Raw genomic sequence first — 15,000 nt, 5'->3', positions numbered from 1 at the left:
CTCTTCTCGATGGAAAAGCAAAAAGCAGATGCCTTGCATGTTGCACAAGTGAAGGCAAGCTCGATCTACGTGGCCACTGGACGGAGCGCGCTATCGCAGGCAGAATATTCAAGGTCTGCTGCGAGACCTCTGGCTCGTGGCAGATGACAGGAATCTTGTCATGCAGTGTGAGCGCCACACCACTTCAGTTACTCTCACGGCCCTGTAGCGCGAGCTTGCCCTGAGACAATAACCTCTTTCAGACCACTTTCAGTCACAGTTACAACTGGGTTTCGGCTTGGACGTGTTCCTTTTGGTGGCACCAAGGTACTTCTTTACACAGTTTTTTAAATTCCAGTCTTTGAACTTTAATACTCTGATCAGACAGTCCTTTAAATTAATCCTTCAAAATCCCAGTGCAGTGGCACAAGTGAAAGAGCCCAGTCACGAGGTGTCCCCTTCTCGATGGAACAGCAAAAAGCAGATGCCTTGCATGTTGCACAAGTTAAGGCAAGCTCGGTGGCCACTGGACGGAGCGCGCTATCGCAGGCAGAATATTCAAGGTCTGCTGCGAGACCTCTGGCTCGTGGCAGATGACAGGAACCTTGTCGTGCAGTGTGAGCGCCACAACACTTCAGTTACTCTCACAGTCCTGTAGCGTGAGCATGCCCTAGAGCAATAACCTCTTTCAGTCACGGTTACAACTGGGTTTTGAAGAAGATTTTTTAATTCAGAACTATATCTTTGGTGAACATGGTACTCAGATTCAAATGTGTTTTGCAAGTATGTATGTCTCAAGCTTGTAAGCTGAAGACTAGCAGTTGTAAAGACTGCAATGTATGCAGGGTTTAAAATATGGTAACTGAGAGCAGAGCTAAAAATGCATAGGCTGACATTTGGAAGGAATGAAGTTACCACACCTGTCAAACATAAAAACATGCTAAAAACAACTACATGGGAGGGGTTTAAACTTTTAGAGAACTGTATATTAGGTTGCATTCTGAAAAAAGACTCTTTAGTTGCTTGGCCACCAACTCGGCCTTATTGTTGTATGCAATAAAGTCATCTTTTGGCAATGGAACCCTCTGCTGAAAATTATTTTTCATAATCACTACAAAAATCCACAACATTTGGCGACAAGGATGGGATTGGAAAGGAGCATGGAGGTGGATGACCACTGTGGGCTGAGTTTGGATGAGCGGCATACACAGGACCAGGTGATCAGTTTTTGCTTATTTACTGGTGTCCTGTTGTGTTGCTCATCTGGGTTGGCTCATGGTGGAAAGACCTTCACAATGCTCTTCCATCATAAGAACTAAGATTAATACAAGTTAAAAAGGGTTCCACTTCCAAGGATTGCATGGTGTGATTTGTTTGAAATGATAAAGAGGAAAAAATTCCTGAGCTCAGGTGGATAATCTGTGGTTTTGCTGAGAGGGCCTTTGATTGGACAGCATTAACCTGGAACAGATAATAGTTTAATAGCTAAGTGGGCTTCGAAGATAGCATTAAACAGAAATAAAACTAATCTGTGTTTATTTGTAAAAGGGCCTTGATGGATACAAATGAACTGTAACAGATTATAAAAATGCTTATTGCAAGAGGGCTTTGATAGATGTAATAAGCGGATACACTGTAAATGCATAATTGTATAAAAATGAAAGTGATTTGGTTTTGGAAGCTAATACATGTTTCACTTTGTTAGTTTAAGTAACTAAGTAGATGTTGATTTGACATCACTACAATATATCATTTACAGTGTATGGGAAAAAAATAGGCTAAAATTAAATAATCTGTGTTTATTATGTAAAAGGGCCTTGATGGATACAAATGAACTGTAACAGATTATAAAAATGCGTATTGCAAGAGGGCTTTGATAGATGTAATAAGCGGATACACTGTAAATAAATAATTTGTATAAAGAAAAAGTAACTTGGTTTTGGAAGCAAATCCATGTTTCAATTTGTTAGGTTAAGTATTTAAGCATATGTTGATTTGACATCAATACTGCATTTTATTTACAGTGTATGAAAAAAAATAAGATAAAAGTAAATAATCTGTGTTTATTCTGTAAGAGGGCCTTGATGGATACAGGTAGACTGGAACAGACTATTAAAAATGCTTATGGAATAAGCTGACACACTGTAAATGAATGATAGCATTAAGAAAAAGTTATGTGATGGTGCAAGCCAATCCATGTTTTTGTCTCAATAGGTGAAGTAGTGATATATGTTGATTTGACATCAATTCTGCATTTTATTTACAGTGTATGAAAAAAAAAGATAAAATTAAATAATCTGTGTTTATTCTGTAAGAGGGCCTTGACGGATACAGGTAGACTGGAACAGACTATTAAAAATGCTTATGGAAAATAAGATGAAATTAAATAATCTGTGTTTACTCTGTAAGAGGGCCTTGACGGATACAGGTAGACTGGAACAGACTATTAAAAATGCTTATGGAATAAGCGGATACACTGTAAAATAATGATAGCAAAAGGAAAAGTACTTTGGTTTGTCAAGCCATTAATGTGTTACTTTGTTAGGTTAGGGTAACAAAAAATGTATATGTTGATTTAACATAAATGCTGCATATTTTACAGTGTATGGATACAAAATTAATAAACAGAGCATGAAACAAAAGTGTTATAAAGTGGATAGGGGTCTGCAAGGGCAGAATTAGTTTTTGTGAAAACAGCTCTTTATATATATATTTATATAATAAAGGTCTGAACGGATAAAATATTATTCTGTAGATACCGCCCTAATGCATGATAAAAAGTTTGTGTGAGTAAAAGTGGAAAGGATCCTCAACAGTGAAAAACAAGTGGTGTCATGTTTAAAGTGTGAATGACTGGGTGTATGTTATAAATAGTGAGTGCAGGCCTGACTGAGTGCTGTGGATGAAAGAGCTAGCAGTAAAGTGAAATACCGGTTAAGATAAGTAAAATAATAATAATAATAATATATTATTTATATAATAGTACTAAGTAATAGGAGATTATAGGTAAAATTATAGGTAAATGGTATATATATAGGTTGAAAGGAGGTTTTTGCATCTATATTTTATATCTTAATCCAATGAAAAAATGTTTGTGTTTAATACTATTGAAAAGGGAAAAATAGTATTACTGGACAAATAGAACAAATTGAATTGAAAGAGAAACATTAATTAAGGAACTGCTTGAAAAATATTTGCAGTGTAGAAAAAGTAATATTGGAGAGCAAATGGTAAGTTTGATGTTTACTTAGCTTGAAAGTTAAATGGTATAAAAGTGTTTTTATTTGTTAATTTTCTAATTTTAAAAAGTTAAAAATATGGCTAAATATGATAGAAAAGATTGAATGGAGAAGTAACAGGTGTAGTGAAAAGTCATAGTTGTTATTCTTGTGGAAAATCTATTGGGCAGAGATCTAATAAAGAATATGTCTAAGAAATTGTCATGAAGGGAACATTTGATGTTGCAATGTGTAAAGAAATGGATATTGTAAATAAACCTATATTAAAGCAAAAGAAAGAAAAGAAGGATGGATTTGAAGAAAAAAGCATTGGCATTATTAATGAATAAAGGAGATATATATGATAGAATGTTAAAGGAAGTTGATAATGGAACAAAAGAAAGTGTGTTAAATGTTACTCTATATTTATCATGCATACTGTAGAAGGTTGGTTTCTAGTACTCAAGGGCACTGTGGAAATTATAGGTAAAATGTAAATGAAATGATCAGTAGTTATAGAATAGGAAAATTAAACAGGTTTGGGAGTGAATCTTACAAATGAGGAAATATCCTAAATGAAAGAAATTTAATTATTATCAGAAAAAGTATACGTGAGAAGAGTGTAGAGTAAAAAGCCAAGAGGCATTGTTTACACAAAGAGGTGAAAAAGAAGATGAGGTAGGAAGATATAAATAAAATAAGAAATAAAAATAAGAAAAACATTAAAAAGAATTAATGAAGCAAAATAAGGAGAGAGTAGAGATGGAGAGTAAAGAGGAGTTGTCATCTGATGGAGAAATGTGGATATGGGGAAAAAAGGATGGCTTAGGCCATTGGCCTTACAATTTCTTAATTTAATAAAGATATTAAGGACTTTGGGAGGCTGATCACTTACCCTCAGGCATTTATGGGGCTGGGAAAATGACTAAGTTGTGGCAATGGAGAAATGAAAGAAATCCTCCAAACCTTTGACCGGTGGACTAACGTTACATGAGGAGGGACTATTTTTGAACATATCATAGCAGTGTGGCAGCCACTGCTTGGACTCTAAAAGCACAAAGAGAAAACTGGGAGACACAGAGAATCCAGTTTTGTTCAGAGACAATAAAAAAGAGACTGAGGGAAATCCAGAAGGAGACCCTAGAATGACCACACTGTTTTGAAATGCAAAGTGAATAACAGTGATGACTCTTGTGTTCAGCTACTTTCAGCAATTCCTCCAAAAAGCCAGAATCCTGTACCCATCATAAATGACTTTGCAGCATCACCATCCCAGAAAGAAAACAACTTGAACTGGGAGAGACAAAGAAAACATGCTGAGGACTACAAAAAGCATGGCCACGCTAAGAGAGACTTTCGCTATATCCATGTACCAGCTCCGTGAGTGAAGGGGGGAGGGTGACAGCAGCCTTTCAAAGTCCAGTTTAAGGTCCAGAAGAGTTGTTAATAATATGATTCTCTGGACAAGTAGTGGTAATTCAATGTATGTCTATACACAATAAACAAAACCATGACCATATCTATTCTCATATCAAAATCACACTCCTGTTTACTGTTTACTTGTTAAATAAAATATGCATAATTTGGGTCAGGGCCGGCCCGAGGCATAAGCGAACCAAGCGCCTGCTTAGGGCCCCGCTGGCCACCAGGGGGCCCCCGCCCCAATCGTTTTTTTATATTTTTTTTTATACAATTAAATAACTTAAACCGGTAATATAAATGGACGAATGAATGAATACGAATTTATAAATGAATAATTAAAGACAAGAAAATTTTGATTTGCAGACAACTATGTGTCTGCAGTGCTAGCGTTTTAGTCAGGCGCAACATAGACACCTGCGCCACCTGGGCGTCGGTGCGCAAGTGCACGACGTCGTCACTCACTGTAAACAATGATGAGCCATTTGACATGTCACAAAAAAGGATATATCTCTCTGGGGCCGAAAAGAGAACAAAGAGAAGGACCGAGGATGAGAAAAAAAGAGCAAGATAAAGGTATGTTTGCATGATTATATACAGTATGTTTAATTTGTGTTAGTGTTGTGACAGATCGACGTTAATCCGTGACCGTGATCGACCCACGGTTCGGCTCGCATGCGCTTAAATAGTGAAAGTTTATCATTTGCACGTGTTTCAAAGGCTTGCAAAAGTTAACATTTCAAGTGATTTTTAAACAATTTATCCCGCAAAAAGGCGCTAAAGTGAGCAGTATTCTGCATGCCCATGCGGTTTAAATTGTCCAGCCCAGCTCCCTTCAGAGATAAGAACACTAACACTTGATGTTTAAACTTTAGAGAGAGTTACGCTATTTTGTGTCATACTGTAGTCCATTAACATATATTTGAGGAATAGAGCACTGAAAACAACATAACGGTTTTATGCTCCGCCGTCTGTATTTCCGTCTGTGTGAGCGCGCCGCGTATAAGTGCACTTAGTAGGGCACACATGGAGAGACGAACATAAAATCTTTCTGTTCTTGACAGGGCACATACAAACAAAATGATCTCCACAGTACTCTTTTTCCAATAAAAACATTTGTTTATGTCTTTGGACGGTTTATGTATAGTTGAGGCAGAAACGGTCCGTGCTTCTCTTAAAGAGACAGTAACCTTAATTAACCTACTTAAGTCTGTGTCATTAATGTTAATCAAACCTTCCAAGACAAAGAGAAAATCACTTCTGTAGCTCTAAAAAGAATAATTTCTAATACAATAAAGTGTTATGATTCATTTGATTTGATTTCTGTACCTAATGCTAATTTTAGCCCTTACTTAATGTGCAACTTTGTTTTTTTTATAAATGTTTGTAAGTAATTTCCTCATATTTTTTATTCGTTTTTCCAACCCCTTATTCTGCTGATCCGAAAAATGATCAGATCTGTGCCTCAAAAAACATAATGTGATCCGAACCGTGAGTTTTGTGATCCATCACACTCCTAGCTAGCATTGGTGTATGTGTTGAAGTGAACGTTCCAACATCGGTAACGTTCCAGCTTCATAGGCAAAGCACATGCGCTCTCTGTCCAAGATCTTTGGTAAGAGATGGTATTGGACTTTATGAGAATATATACCAATACCATGTTGGGTGGGGAGATTTCTGTGATGAAAATAGACTTCAATCTTATTTATATGGTGGGTAGTGATGTAACAGTGCTATCCTCATATTTATTTATTTATTGCTTGTTGTGTAAGTAATGAAAAATTAGCAAAATAAACTCATTCTGCTCGATCAACTATGCACTTATCCAATGCTATTTTTTTCAGGAACACTGTTGAAGTACTTTGGAGCACAACCAACTCTACCCGCCCCTGATGTGTCATCAAGTGTCAGTGCCTCCACAGCTGATGATGCAGCAGATGAGGTTTTTCTTGTTGGCCAATGTTAACATTCCATAGCCTGTTAATATGATATGACACATTGAAGAATAAAGTATTTTATTTAAGTATAGATTTTTTTCATTATTTAACCACACTGTATTCATTTATAATGTAACATTAGAGCGTGACATTTGTGTCCGCGTGGTGGGAGGGGGGCCCCCGAACACATTCTGCTTAGGGCCCCCAAGAGGCTCAGGCCGGCACTGATTTGGGTTAAGCCATTGGAATTTGTGTTTTCCACAGTGTTGGGGCTAGTTACTCAAAAAAGTAATATATTACGTATTACATATTACTCTCAAAAATAGTAATGCCTTACTTTACTTTATTACTCCCTGGAGAAAGTAACTAGTTATATTACTAGTTATATTACTAGTTACATTTTTTTTCTGGACAAGAATGTTTATTTGGGCAAGCCACGGCCAAGAAAATGCTGGCTTCCTTACCCGCCACCGGACGCGGGGCACAGCGTTCGGAGAAACATTAAAGAGTGTGCACTTCACTGTCAAGTTATTTTCCTTCCGTTGAACATAATAAAATATGACTGAATCTCCACCCGTCGAAAATAGCTTTCTGTTGCTGGGAACCTTCCTCTGAAAAAGAGCTTGCCGTTGTTGACGCTTCCATTTTCCCGATCTGTCTTTGAGTGTGCCGCTGCCGCTCTGTGCTGCTGGCTGCTGGGTGTCGACCAATCGGTGATGGTAAATGATACCTTGTGCCAAACTTAGACCAATCACTGTTCCATTCACGACCTCCTCCCCTTCCCTTTTGTTCTCTGTGTTTTGTGCCTTGTGTGATGAAGGTGCTACTGGCGAATGTAACTCAAGTAACTAGCTCGGGAAAACTGTAATAATATTACCATTTTCAGATGGGTAATGCCTTACACTACTAGTTACTGATAAAAGTAATATTATTACAGTAACTAGTTACTTTGTAACTAGTTACACCCAACACTGGTTTTCCAGAAGGGTATAGGGAATATAGATATAAAGTAAGTAAGACATGATATTAAAGTGATATTAACTGAATCAAAGCAAATGTATAATAAGTAGTGATGCACAACAAACAATGAATAAATTGGAAAATGTATTGAAGCACACATTTATAACAAAGTTATCAAAGTGGGAATTTCATTGTATTATAATATGATCATGAGAAAGATATTCAACTTAAAAAGTGGCAAAATAAATTATATGACAAGAAATTGATATAACATCAAAGGAAGGTAAACAAGAATTAGTAAAGAGTATTGTTGAAAATCAGTTAATAGAATAATGACTTAATGTAACTGACTTATTTCCACAGGTCTCGTGTATACTGGAAAAGATTGTGAAGAAAAGGATTTATGGGATATGATGGAAAAAAACTATATAAAGCCAGTGGATCTCCATAATGTTTAAGAATCACATTAGAATTATATGTTATAGTCAATCATTTGTCAGGAAATAGTTTTCATAAAAACAATAAATGCGGATGATAACAACATGCAAGATTAAGATGTATTAATTGTTAAAAGATGTAGAGAACAAAGTAATAATTTGAAGTATCCAATTAATGACATTGTAAGACTAAACAGTTGATATCCAGATCCACATTGCTAACAAATGTTTTCCCAGATGACAAATACTGTAATTGATATTTGCTTTATATATTTGAGTTTTTAAACAGAAGAAATATTTGTTTGTTTTTTGGGAAACTAAACAATATCCAATTCGGTATGGGAACAAAGAGGCTTTCAAAAGAATGAGGGTATACATAATCAATGTACTGCATTAAACATTATCAAAGTAAATGGCAATCATAAAATATTAAACTTAAATAAAAATGAATGATATTTTATCACAGGGAACAACACAGCCGATTGGGAGGCTAAAGAAGCCTCAAAAAGCCACACAGAAGTTTTGCTTAGTGTTAATATAAAAGCTTTAATTATAAGATAGAAGAGAAGAAGAACAAGCAGGATGTTATGAACATTTTGTGGTACCCAAAGGGGGACAAATAAAGACATTCAAGACATCTAATGTACACATTGGGGATAAATCATTCTATAATACAGTAAAATGTTACCTTTCCAGATGGGTGGTTTTAATTTCAAATTAAAAACAGAGATATAAAATAACAAATTAAAATTAAAGATAAAAAAAAGGAAAATTTGTATTATTCTCTATATTTGAGAAATTGTCTCATTTAAGTGCAATACTGGTTACATTTCTGTTCAACAGGTAAAGCTAGTGCCAAAAAATAAGGATAAAAATGATAGAAGAAGTAATCCCCAAATTTGAAACACTATTAGGAATCATTTTAGATAATGGATCAGCATTCATTAAAAACTATAAAGCAAATACTGCAACAGTAATGAATAAAGGAAAAACTAAAATTAACATAGTGTTTACCATCTCCAATCACAAAGAGTAAACCATCCCTTCAAGGTTAAACTCAGCAAAAAATGTGAAAGCATGAAACTGAACTGACTGGATGCTTTGTCTCTTGCAATAACAAGTGAAAGACTGCAAACTAACACTGCATGGAATGCTTATTGGTCGACCAATGCAAATACCAATCCCAATATCAATGTCTGCGCTATACTATATGTGATAACAAAAATTCATCCCCAAAAAAGGACAGCCTCTGGAACGACTGCAGATGGAGCTTTTGGAACAATTACAAATAAAGATGAGATTTTATGTGATGAAACTAACTGTATGCATAAGCTATTTGTGTGCAGGAAAAAAGAAAAGGAGCCTGATGAGGAGATGGAAATAAAATGCCATATTATGCCATGGGATCTAGTGTATCTGAGGGTCTTCAGGAGAGAGTGACATAAAACAAGGACCAGGGAGAGCAGCTCTACCAGCAGGCCAGGGGGAAGGAGCACATCTGATGTCATCTGAGCCACTGCACAGAGTTCCTAAAATACCAGTCGGAGAAGAGGACAACAAAAACACGATACAGAAGAGGAGAGCTGAGGAGCAGAGGAGAACTTAAACACAATAATGAAGAGGAGAGCTGAGGACAAGAAAATAATAAAAGACATGATACAGAAGACAACAACAGAAAAATTGAAAGCAATTCAAGCCTACAAAGAGATAAAAGAACGAAGTAATGACCACTCAGGGCATATCAAGCAGCAACAATAAAGTTAAGAAAAATGTGTAAATGAGAAGAGACTTTCAGGAGCAACAACCAATGAGTGCAAAGCAGTGGAGTTCACAAGCAATACACAGAGACAAAGTTGCTGGTAATGTGTAAAGGACACACAAGGAAAACTTTAAGAAATTAGCCATGGAAATTGAAAAATAAAGCTAATAACCAGTTTGACAATTATCAGCAACATATGGTAAATTCACACAACTGTAGTCAATAATCAAACTTTTCTTCAATAAACTTTTCACCTATCAGCAAGGATCAGTCACACTTCAGCGAGGACACCAGTGAGAATTTATTCTACAATAATCTCAGGAGGAACAAAATCTAGATTGAATACTAAAAAAAAACCAAAACAACAAGTAGACAAGGACATCAAAAGAAGAAAAGGACGTCAACGGAAGGAAAAAAAAATATTTTGGACATTTTATGGAAAACAACAAAAAACATAATGAATAGTACAAATGGGTAATTTTCAATGCTAAGAGAAATTGGTATGAACAATTGATTATTATGCTCTGAATTACGAAAGGTAATAATAATCAAAAGTCAACATGATATTATAGGGGTGTTCAATTTAACAAAGTGACAAATTCTGGTTTAAATATCCATTTTATAGGGCATATTTTGGTAAATAGTCTCAATTTTGGAAAGTTAATAAAAGCATTAAAATAGGAAAAAGGCAGAATAGGAAAAAGATTATGAATGCTACAGTAAACCTGATGGAACTAAAGATGAGGGATATTTAAAGGGAATATTCTAACATAGAACTTATATTGAAGTATATTGAACAAAATACTGAGAAAACAAATGATAAAACTAAAATAGTTTATCCCTAAATTGGTTTGGTATTACCATATGTTACAATTTAAGCAAGAGATGAGATAAAATCATGGTTAGAATAAATACTGATTTAATCTAGAATTACTAAATTATATCTACTATAATCAACAAAGGTTTATTAAATTTAACTAATGATGTTTTAACAATTTTAGAAAAACAATGAGATACTACAAAGGGGTATAGTTTTATTGTATTGAGAGTAATGTTATGCTAAAAATACAACATAGATATTCATTGAAGCTATTAATAAGCTTAAGAGTTTAGGATAGAAACTGCAACAAATACAGGAAGAAAGAATCTTAATGTGGAATTGGTGTGATTTAAAATGAGGAAAATGGGTGATTGGTTTGTCAAATTATCAAAGATATATTTTGGTATGTCAAATGATTCATAGGTTAAATGATGCAAATGATTAAAGGTATAGGTTAAAGGATGAATATTATCAAATGTATAAGGTAAATGATGCAAATTATCAGAGGTTAAGTATTTGCAAGTTTAATTGGATGAATTGTTATTTTACTGTGTACTTCCGATATTGAAACAAATGTTAATGTTGAAATATCAAGATGAAAAGTTACTTCATATAAGAAATTACAAAGTGCATCAAAAATGGGTTTTGCAAAAGTTTGAAAATGGTAAGACTACATCAGAAAAAGATAATAAGAATTGAAAAGGTATTTTACTAATTTACACTCTTATGATGAATATTTTTATGAGTTCTGAGTTTACAGCAACAATGACATAATGAAGTATATTCCATGATCATAAAGGTTTGTTAATTTAGGGAGCAGATTTTTTTACTTCTCCAAGAGAAGATGTTTGTTCCACACTCTACCAAAGTGCGGCAGCATGATTTAGTCATTGGTAAGGGAAAGATGGCTTAGTTAAGCCATTAATTATCTTAACTTAATTGAACTGGATTATGAAGTTGCACTTTGGGTGAGACTTGTGAAAGTCTCAAAGGGTGGAATGAAGAAGATTTTTTAATTCAGAACTATATCTTTGGTGAACATGGTACTCAGATTCAAATGTGTTTTGCAAGTATGTATGTCTCAAGCTTGTAAGCTGAAGACTAGCAGTTGTAAAGACTGCAATGTATGCAGGGTTTAAAATATGGGTAACTGAGAGCAGAGCTAAAAATGCATAGGCTGACATTTGGAAGGAATGAAGTTACCACACCTGTCAAACATAAAAACATGCTAAAAACAACTACATGGGAGGAGTTTAAACTTTTAGAGAACTGTATATTAGGTTGCATTCTGAAAAAAGACTCTTTAGTTGCTTGGCCACCAACTCGGCCTTATTGTTGTATGCAATAAAGTCATCTTTTGGCAATGGAACCCTCTGCTGAAAATTTTTTTTCATAATCACTACAAAAATCCACAACATTTTCGGCTTGGACTTGTTCCTTTTGGTGGCACCAAGGTACTTCTTTACACAGTTTTTTAAATTCCGGGTCTTTGAGCTTAAAGACTCTGATCATACATTCCTGTAAATAAATCCTTCAAAAACCCAGTGAAGTGGCACAAGTGAAGAAGAAGAACCTATTGTCTTTCAGATGGCTACAAGGCTGAAATGGCCCTGTGGCGCTCTGGGTGTCATTGAAAAGCTTCCAACGTCCCTGGGTGGGCTCGAACCACCAACCTTTCGGTTAACAGCCGAACGCGCTAACCGATTGCGCCACAGAGACGGACGACAGCGTGACGTGGGATGGTGGGAGACACATCAGAGGGCTCTTGTCAGCGGGCGAAACGGATAACGCGAAGACACAACCGTGTACACAGGAGAGCATGGGAAACCTCTTTTGCAACAGAAACGCAAAGACGCCTTGGTCAGGATTTTTCTGAAGTTCCCACGACATGGAACCCAGGGCTGCAAAGAAGAGCTCCAACGAGAGAAGCAGCTGACACGCCCAACGTGGGGCTCGAACCCACGACCCTGAGATTAAGAGTCTCATGCTCTACCGACTGAGCTAGCCGGGCTGCGGTTGCATGTTTCTGTATCTGATCTCAAGGTGTCCTCTTCTCGATGGAAAAGCAAAAAGCAGATGCCTTGCATGTTGCACAAGTGAAGGCAAGCTCGATCTACGTGGCCACTGGACGGAGCGCGCTATCGCAGGCAGAATATTCAAGGTCTGCTGCGAGACCTCTGGCTCGTGGCAGATGACAGGAATCTTGTCATGCAGTGTGAGCGCCACACCACTTCAGTTACTCTCACGGCCCTGTAGCGCGAGCTTGCCCTGAGACAATAACCTCTTTCAGACCACTTTCAGTCACAGTTACAACTGGGTTTCGGCTTGGACGTGTTCCTTTTGGTGGCACCAAGGTGGTACTTTACACAGTTTTTTAAATTCCAGTCTTTGAACTTTAATACTCTGATCAGACAGTCCTTTAAATTAATCCTTCAAAATCCCAGTGCAGTGGCACAAGTGAAAGAGCCCAGTCACAAGGTGTCCCCTTCTCGATGGAACAGCAAAAAGCAGATGCCTTGCATGTTGCACAAGTTAAGGCAAGCTCGGTGGCCACTGGACGGAGCGCGCTATCGCAGGCAGAATATTCAAGGTCTGCTGCGAGACCTCTGGCTCGTGGCAGATGACAGGAACCTTGTCGTGCAGTGTGAGCGCCACAACACTTCAGTTACTCTCACAGTCCTGTAGCGTGAGCATGCCCTAGAGCAATAACCTCTTTCAGTCACGGTTACAACTGGGTTTCGGCTTGGACTTGTTCCTTTTGGTGGCACCAAGGTACTTCTTTACACAGTTTTTTAAATTCCGGGTCTTTGAGCTTTAAGACTCTGATCATACATTCCTGTAAATAAATCCTTCAAAATAAATCCTTCAAAAACCCAGTGAAGTGGCACAAGTGAAGAAGAAGAACCTATTGTCTTTCAGATGGCTACAAGGCTGACATGGCCCTGTGGCGCTCTGCGTGTCATTGAAAAGCTTCCAACGTCCCTGGGTGGGCTCGAACCACCAACCTTTCGGTTAACAGCCGAACACGCTAACCGATTGCGCCACAGAGACGGACGACAGTGTGACGGGGGATGGTGGGAGACACATCAGAGGGCTCTTGTCAGCGGGCGAAAAGGATAACGCGAAGAGTGGAGACACAACCGTGTACACAGGAGAGCATGGGAAACCTCTTTTGCAACAGAAACGCAAAGACGCCTTGGTCAGGATTTTTCTGAAGTTCCCACGACATGGAACCCAGGGCTGCAAAGAAGAGCTCCAACGAGAGAAGCAGCTGACACGCCCAACGTGGGGCTCGAATCCACGACCCTGAGATTAAGAGTCTCATGCTCTACCGACTGAGCTAGCCGGGCTGCGGTTGCATGTTTCTGTATCTGATCTCAAGGTGTCCTCTATTCGATGGAAAAGCAAAAAGCAGATGCCTTGCATGTTGCACAAGTGAAGGCAAGCTCGATCTACGTGGCCACTGGACGGAGCGCGCTATCGCAGGCAGAATATTCAAGGTCTGCTGCGAGACCTCTGGCTCGTGGCAGATGACAGGAATCTTGTCATGCAGTGTGAGCGCCACACCACTTCAGTTACTCTCACGGCCCTGTAGCGCGAGCTTGCCCTGAGACAATTACCTCTTTCAGACCACTTTCAGTCACAGTTACAACTGGGTTTCGGCTTGGACGTGTTCCTTTTGGTGGCACCAAGGTACTTCTTTACACAGTTTTTTTAAATTCCAGTCTTTGAACTTTAATACTCTGATCAGACAGTCCTTTAAATTAATCCTTCAAAATCCCAGTGCAGTGGCACAAGTGAAAGAGCCCAGTCACAAGGTGTCCCCTTCTCGATGGAACAGCAAAAAGCAGATGCCTTGCATGTTGCACAAGTTAAGGCAAACTCGGTGGCCACTGGACGGAGCGCGCTATTGCAGGCAGAATATTCAAGGTCTGCTGCGAGACCTCTGGCTCGTGGCAGATGACAGGAACCTTGTCGTGCAGTGTGAGCGCCACAACACTTCAGTTACTCTCACAGTCCTGTAGCGTGAGCATGCCCTAGAGCAATAACCTCTTTCAGTCACGGTTACAACTGGGTTTCGGCTTGGACTTGTTCCTTTTGGTGGCACCAAGGTACTTCTTTACACAGTTTTTTAAATTCCGGGTCTTTGAGCTTTAAGACTCTGATCATACATTCCTGTAAATAAATCCTTCAAAAACCCAGTGAAGTGGCACAAGTGAAGAAGAAGAACCTATTGTCTTTCAGATGGCTACAAGGCTGACATGGCCCTGTGGCGCTCTGCGTGTCATTGAAAAGCTTCCAACGTCCCTGGGTGGGCTCGAACCACCAACCTTTCGGTTAACAGCCGAACGCGCTAACCGATTGCGCCACAGAGACGGACGGCAGCGTGACGTGGGATGGTGGGAGACACATCAGAGGGCTCTTGTCAGAGGGCGAAAAGGATAACGCGAAGAGTGGAGACACAACCGTG

At 38.1% G+C, this 15,000-nt stretch overlaps 1 long non-coding RNA gene and 5 other non-coding genes across 6 annotated transcripts; 1 reads left to right on the top strand and 5 right to left on the bottom strand.

Annotated features, from left to right (window-relative positions):
• Positions 1-4,859: 4,859 nt before the first annotated feature.
• On the top strand, positions 4,860-6,644 carry LOC129425866 (uncharacterized). Its single transcript, XR_012367513.1, has 2 exons — positions 4,860-5,192; positions 6,461-6,644. It is a non-coding gene; the product is annotated as an uncharacterized lncRNA (long non-coding RNA).
• Positions 6,645-12,174: 5,530 nt separating this feature from the next.
• trnan-guu (transfer RNA asparagine (anticodon GUU)) lies at positions 12,175-12,248 on the bottom strand. The gene has a single exon. It is a non-coding gene; the product is annotated as a tRNA-Asn (tRNA).
• Positions 12,249-12,467: 219 nt separating this feature from the next.
• Positions 12,468-12,540, bottom strand: trnak-cuu (transfer RNA lysine (anticodon CUU)). Its single transcript has one exon. It is a non-coding gene; the product is annotated as a tRNA-Lys (tRNA).
• A 966-nt stretch (positions 12,541-13,506) lies between these two features.
• Positions 13,507-13,580, bottom strand: trnan-guu (transfer RNA asparagine (anticodon GUU)). The gene has a single exon. It is a non-coding gene; the product is annotated as a tRNA-Asn (tRNA).
• Positions 13,581-13,806: 226 nt separating this feature from the next.
• trnak-cuu (transfer RNA lysine (anticodon CUU)) lies at positions 13,807-13,879 on the bottom strand. Its single transcript has one exon. It is a non-coding gene; the product is annotated as a tRNA-Lys (tRNA).
• A 953-nt stretch (positions 13,880-14,832) lies between these two features.
• trnan-guu (transfer RNA asparagine (anticodon GUU)) lies at positions 14,833-14,906 on the bottom strand. The gene has a single exon. It is a non-coding gene; the product is annotated as a tRNA-Asn (tRNA).
• Positions 14,907-15,000: the final 94 nt, after the last annotated feature.

The sequence above is a fragment of the Misgurnus anguillicaudatus genome, chromosome 24, assembly GCF_027580225.2.
Source record: "Misgurnus anguillicaudatus chromosome 24, ASM2758022v2, whole genome shotgun sequence".
Classification (NCBI taxonomy): Eukaryota; Metazoa; Chordata; class Actinopteri; order Cypriniformes; family Cobitidae; genus Misgurnus; species Misgurnus anguillicaudatus.
The sequence above is the reverse complement of the archived record's forward strand: the minus strand, read 5'-3'. Positions and strand labels throughout refer to the sequence as shown.